The sequence below is a fragment of the Melopsittacus undulatus genome, chromosome 4 (genome assembly GCF_012275295.1).
Source record: "Melopsittacus undulatus isolate bMelUnd1 chromosome 4, bMelUnd1.mat.Z, whole genome shotgun sequence".
Taxonomy (NCBI): domain Eukaryota; kingdom Metazoa; phylum Chordata; class Aves; order Psittaciformes; family Psittaculidae; genus Melopsittacus; species Melopsittacus undulatus.
Window position 1 is genome coordinate 9,343,682 of NC_047530.1, and position 6,404 is coordinate 9,350,085.

Here is a 6,404-nt window from a genome sequence, read left to right on the forward strand (position 1 = left end):
GGGCCATGCCTGCTGGGTTATCTTGCTGTGAGCTTTGCTCTTTGCTGAAAGGCTGACTTTTCCTTCAGAACTGACACATGCCCATTGCCCATAGCCCATAGCCCATAGCCCACAGATTCTCGCCACCAAAAGCCTGCTGATAAGAGGGTTAAGAACTAGTAAAGTGGTCCAGATGACACTGATGTTAGATCTGCAAGAGATTGTTCTGTACATCTTTATAGCCCACATTTATCATTGTTTCATAAAGATAGAAAGGATCAGATCACTTCGTTGTGCTTCACAGTCCTAGTCCCTACCCTGGCTGCTCAGCTCCCTCCCTCCAGCCAGTGCTGAGATGCAGCACTGATCCTTGGTGCTGGCACTGTGTCAGGTTGTGTGTGTGCTGCTCCAGTGGTGCAATACCAAAGGAGCTGGTCACTGCTGCATTCCCAAGCAGGGATCCTAGGGGGTTTGCTGTACGTGAACTGCAGTGTGTTCCAGACTGAATAATCCTTCAAGCTGCTAGATAAATTCCAGGTTAACTAACTATGGAAGGTGCCATCTGCCCATTTTTTCCTGCTCCCTGGTTTTATACAACCATGGCTGCTTCACTCTAAGTCTGGTAGGCTGTGTATAGTATGTTTGCTTTGACATAGATATGCCTTTGCATAGAATCCTTTTTCTTACTGACATAGTTATTACTCTTACAGAATAAGTAGGAGTACCATTACGGACTACACTTTAACAATGTTGACACTTTTAAGTGTTCAATTTTCTGCCAAGGTTGGGTTTTTCTGTTCCTAACAAAACCGGGTTTCCTTTCAGCATTAGGACAACTGTTCCATGTCCCTGCATGCAGGGGTCTTGTTGACTAACTAAGCTGTGGAAGCAGATGGCATGTCACGAAGTGTTAATATCATGCAAAAATGGCTACAAAACTCAAAGCTACTGGTCTTTAAACAGAAGCTGAACAAATCAGTCTTCCTGCTAAGAATTTCAATGTTGGTTGTTATCTTTTTCCTTTTGTAAATTGAAGAAAACTCTTGTCTACCATTATTAGAGAGAATAGCGTTTTTAGCACACTGCTCCAGGATGGACAGGAGGTGAAGCAGCCAGACCTTGTGGTCCACTTGCTGTACTGGGATTAACTCCAGTAAAGCAATGATGCAATTAAACAAAGTTCCAAATTATGTTTCTGGGAAGTTGCAGATAGTTTCCAGATCTTGAGAACTGCAAGGCAACAGTTCAGAAACAAGCAGGGCTTGTGAGGGTATCTAAGAAGGATTTAAGGTAATGTAGATATTGTTATACTGTTGTCTTTGCCTGGAATGCCACTGTCACAGAAGTAGAAGGGTGTACAGTTACTTAACTGAGACTGGGAAGGCCTAAAACACGTAACAAAGAAATGGAGGTGGAACTGGCACATAGTGAAGAACATGGCAAAAAATGAAGATTTCTTTTAGATCAGAGATTTGGCTAAACTTGAGAATTTAAATAAGGTTAAAGAAAACCTTATAAAGATGCTTTTACAGTCCTTGCTGGAAGAGTGCAAAATCAACCAGTATGTCATCCGTTAGCGCAAAACAGAGGCTCTTCATACTGAGACAAAGCAAAGCTCTGTCTAGCTCCAGGTCTTATTTCTGACAGCAATCAGGAGCGGATGCTTAGGGAAAGCAAGGGCCAGTATGGACTAGGGGGTATAGATCCAGCTGGAGAATAGGATGCTGAACTAGAAGAACCCATGTGCCGCCTTTGGTAAGACAAATCTGCGGAGAGGTTTGTGCTGAAATGTGCTGATCTGCCAGGCAGAAAATTGGGACATTTCTCTGCCTTTTGCTCATCTGCTCCATCATCTGTGTTTACTCCAGTATTTTTAGCATCTGGAAGCATGCCTGGGTGATAATGAGCAAACATTTAATGATGGCCCTCAGGAGTTTTCAAGCTTGAAGTAGTTTTAGATTTGGCATAGTGAATTATGGTGACAAACAACTGATCAGATGAAACACAGCACTAAGGCTTAGGGAGCAAATTGGGGGATTGCCTTAAGTACCAGTTTAATCTTCTTTCAGATATGATGATGCTTGAATGCAAGCATTATTACAGTCTTTCAAAGACCAGATCTTTCAGTGATTCTCCCTATTTTAGGAAACAGATATGAGTAGTTTTTTCTCTCATCAAGGATAAATCATTGAGGTGCTGATAAGAACAAATCTGATTTTCTTTAATTGCACAACACTAGTGTGTATATGACACACTGACTCCAGTACTGGTGGTTTCTCTCCCACCTTGCTGCAGTAGAAATAGAAGAGAACAAGATGTGAAGCAGGGAAGGTCTTGTCATTGAAAGCAAATCAGAAAAGGGCTCTTTTTGACAACAGCCTCTAATGGCTGTGGTTTAGCACCCACTGACCAAAAATCAGGTGAATGTTCCAAGTCAGTGGCATCAAATGGAGATGTTTCTGATCCTGTTTACATATTGCTGCTAGCCACCAGAAGGTCTCTTTTCTGTCATGGTAATAAGTAAAAATGATTCTCTGAGTGTCTTATGTAAAAACAAACAAGCAAAGCCAAACCTGCTGCCCACTGGCGTATGGTAGGAGTTTGGAATTGATCCTACACCTGAATTGGATCTTGCCTGCTAGCAAAAGTTGGTAGAGAATTGTTTTAAACCACCAGCCCAACCCACCCTGATTGTTATGGACAAAGCATTTGAGCCAATTAGAATTTGTCAAATCTGGAATTAATTCTGTTCTTAGCAGGGATAACAGCTTGAGTGGCTCTTTCTTGCAGTGCAGTGTTAACTGAAGGGTGCGTGCTTCCAGTTAGAATTACAATATACAATTTTCTATGTTCTGTTGATTTGTCCAGTTTAAAGCCCTCTGCTTGTTACTTTCCATCATTTAAAGGCTTATTTACTGATCCCTGTTTAGTGTAAGAATTTGCTGTTAGTGTAGAAAATAGGCAGTATATGCTCAGTCACTGAGTTGAGTTTGAACAAGGCCTCACTTTGCTTTAGTTGTCTTTCCTATGGGAACACATACAAGATTTACAGACTGCAGTTCTGTACATGTGTACTAAAAGATTTGCCTTTTACAGTGCGAGATCAGGCTTCAGTGGTCACACACTGTGTAGTCAGGAGGCTGTATTCCAGAAACATGACCTGTTTGAGGCCTGGTGCCACCACTGGGCACTGTGCAGTGACAGGTCACGTTCTGCCCCGATCACGTACCTCCTGCCTGTGTTGTCTGTGCTTTACAGATAAGATTCAGTCTTTCAGGTTTGTGATCTGCATTGGATAGCATCTCAGGTTGATGATATCAAAGTTGATATATCAGGTTGATGATATTCTGTGTGTGCATAGAATGTGAGTAGGTGTATGCATGCACTTGTGATGTGTATCTGATATAGCTATAGGTGTTTTGCAGTCTGGCTGCAAGAACAGCTCTGCGTTTTAATTTATTTGATGTTTTCTCATTTACTGATACAGGTCATGTACCTGAGAGAACTCAGTTCTGTAAGCTGAAGGCCTACAGCAGTTCAGGTGGCTGTGCATGGACCATGACATTTTGCTAGCTAGGACCAGGTAGGAATACAGCTGCCTAAAGGCAAGGTAAAGGTGGAAATTCTAAATCTTAAAGGTAACTCATCTGTTAATCCCATACTAGACATGTAATGTGAAGTAAAATTAGCTAAAACTACCCTCCAGTTTATCAAACTGAGGCTTTGGTCATTTTTATCATTGCAACAAGCCTAGATTAAAATCAACATGCAAAAAAAGCATTTCCTAAACCACAGAGAGTGAGCATTCTCACTCTCAGCAATTACACAGTTCTTAATTCTCTTCAGGCAGTGGACTAGAAAGTTCTGATACAAACACATCCTAGTTTAAAAGGAATGGGAGTAGTGAGGACTGCAGCCATGGAAGTCTGGTCTGCTTTCATACATCAGCACTTTCAGTCCTATGGTTACCTCTGCCAAAAACCTTATTGTAAACCACATTTCCTCACACAAACTTTCTCCCTGTTTCATCCTCTGATGTGTGTCTGAGCAGTTACAAAGCTTTAAAGAGATGGAGGAGCAGTGTCTGCAGACTGTGTCTGAGTTCTATGTGGGTGAGTTTCTGTGTAAATTTATCACTTGGGTTCAGCTGCTTTATTCGCCCTCATTCTCTCCTGTGTCAGATGTTAGGATGACACAAACTTTAAATCCCCAGCTGTCTTAAGGATTTTTCTTTCCAAGCCCAGGATTCCATTGACAGCTGAGCCTGAATAAACCCCTTAACTTCTCCAGATTAGAAGACTACATATATTTTTATAGAAATGTAATTGTATATTTTAAAAACCAGTTTCCTGCAGCTTCTCCACATGTATTTCCCCCTTCCCACCCCCCTTGTAGTTCAGATTTGATATAAACTTTTTGTGTTCATTCTTTTTATGTTCTGTTTTTAAATTTGTAGTCCAAGCTTTGGTGTACTGTACAGGAGCAGTCAGCCTTTGTAATTACTGTATAAATGCTTTATAATAAAGTATATTACTTTTATTTTAACAAGTAAGCAGACACTTCCTTTTGTGTGTTTGCTGCCTAGGGCACCTTTTAAAAGACTGTTACGTGTTTAAAATGTACATATATAAATATATTTACCTGTTGCTGTACAGTTGTGATAGACTGGACTGAATTTATTTTTTGTGTGCTTTTTTATAAGGTATTAATACACTAAAGGAAATCTTGCTGATGTGATTGTAATGTACTATGTAACTTATTTACTGAATATCCGCTATATATCGAAAAAACCTTTTATTAAATGAGGTTTAAAAAATAGTTTCCTAGCGGAGTGTTTTGATGGCTGAGGGGGGTCAGGGTGATAGTGACACTAGAAGGAATTATGAGTCAGCATGCCCACCTCTGTGTTTTCCGTAGCAACCCTTGAAGCTGTTTCTCAATGTGAACTTCTCCCAAGGACAGCACCCTGCAGTGTGGTTTATGTCTTATATCCAGGAAAAAACAGGCAGATGCAGCTCCAGTTGCTCTACAGAAGAATTGATGGTGTGTGTCCGCCTCCAAGCCAAGTACCTTCCCAGAATGCTAGGAATGACCTTGATAATGCATTAGGAATTCCTGGGTATAGTTCTAGGTCCACTGTGCTGTAAATAAGGCCAGCTGGATTCTGACACTACCTGAGAAACCTACAAAGGCTGCATGGAGTTAACTTAATACCCAAGGGGCCCGTATCACACCTGAATTCCTGGATGGCTTTGGCAGGGACAGAAAATAAGAGATTAAAGTAAATCCAGAGCTGCTGGAGAAAGAATTAACATTTTCCTGCTGTCGAGGAGTTGAATCCGCTGTCTGTAAAACAGTGCCTTCAGCTCCAAGTTGTATTGCTTACTTTTTAATGCTAGAGTTTAAAAAGTGTTTCAGGAAATGCTGTCTTAGAAGGCATGTGTCTGTTACCTGAATCTAAGCGTTTTTTATACAGCACTAATTGTGTTTCCTCTGGCAGTAGCTGGATCTCTTGCTATGATTTTAAATATTAACATGCCTCCACCCATCCTCCAAACAAAGGTTCCTTCTGTTTTGGTAGATACCTGGTTTTGGTGAAGTAGGCTACACAGGTGCTTCTCCCACCTATGGGCATGAGGTCTTTAAAAGCTGCAAATGCTTCGCTACATAAAAGCAGGTGCTGGATTTCAGTCAGAATCCCAGGTAGCACACGTGTTTTCTTTTGAGTTGTTAATTTATGCTGGCGTGTTTTCCATGTTCCTGGCAAAGACGGCAGGAGAAGGCTTGGGCTAAGACATTAAACTGCTCTTTGTTTCAACTCGGTGCAGAAGCCTTTGCTTTGATTTACTCCTGTGGATTTGGCTGTTGATTGGCAGTAACACTTGGAGCAGTTAAGTGGTATTTTGCTTGGTGGGCAAAGGGAGAGGGAACATCAAAGCTTCCACCTCAGGTAGCAGACCAAGACTTTAAGGCTTTAAATAACGTATTTGCCTCCCTGTCAAAGCCAACTGGCAAAGGTGCTGAAGGTTGACTACTTTGTACTAGAAGTGGGAAGCCATGCAAACACTTTGGATGATCAAAAAGTCACAAGTTTTGGACATTTTGCTTTTCATCTTTTTTTTAACTGATGGATACAAGCCCAAACTTCTGGAATAATCCTTCAAGCTGCTAGATAAACTACTGGGACATTATAAAGTATTTTAGTGATTAGTAAGCTTTTGAGTTAGTGGCTGTCCTGGTTTGAGCAGTAGCAGTCATTTTTCTCCTTGGTAGCTGGTGCAGTGCTGTGTTTTGACTTTCGGGCTGAGAACGGTTGCTGATAGCAAGTATGTTTTGAGTTACTGCTCAAATGTTTGGTTTTGTCCAAGGCCTTTTCTGAGCCTCATGCTCTGCCATGGAGGCCGGGAGGAAGGAGACACAGGACA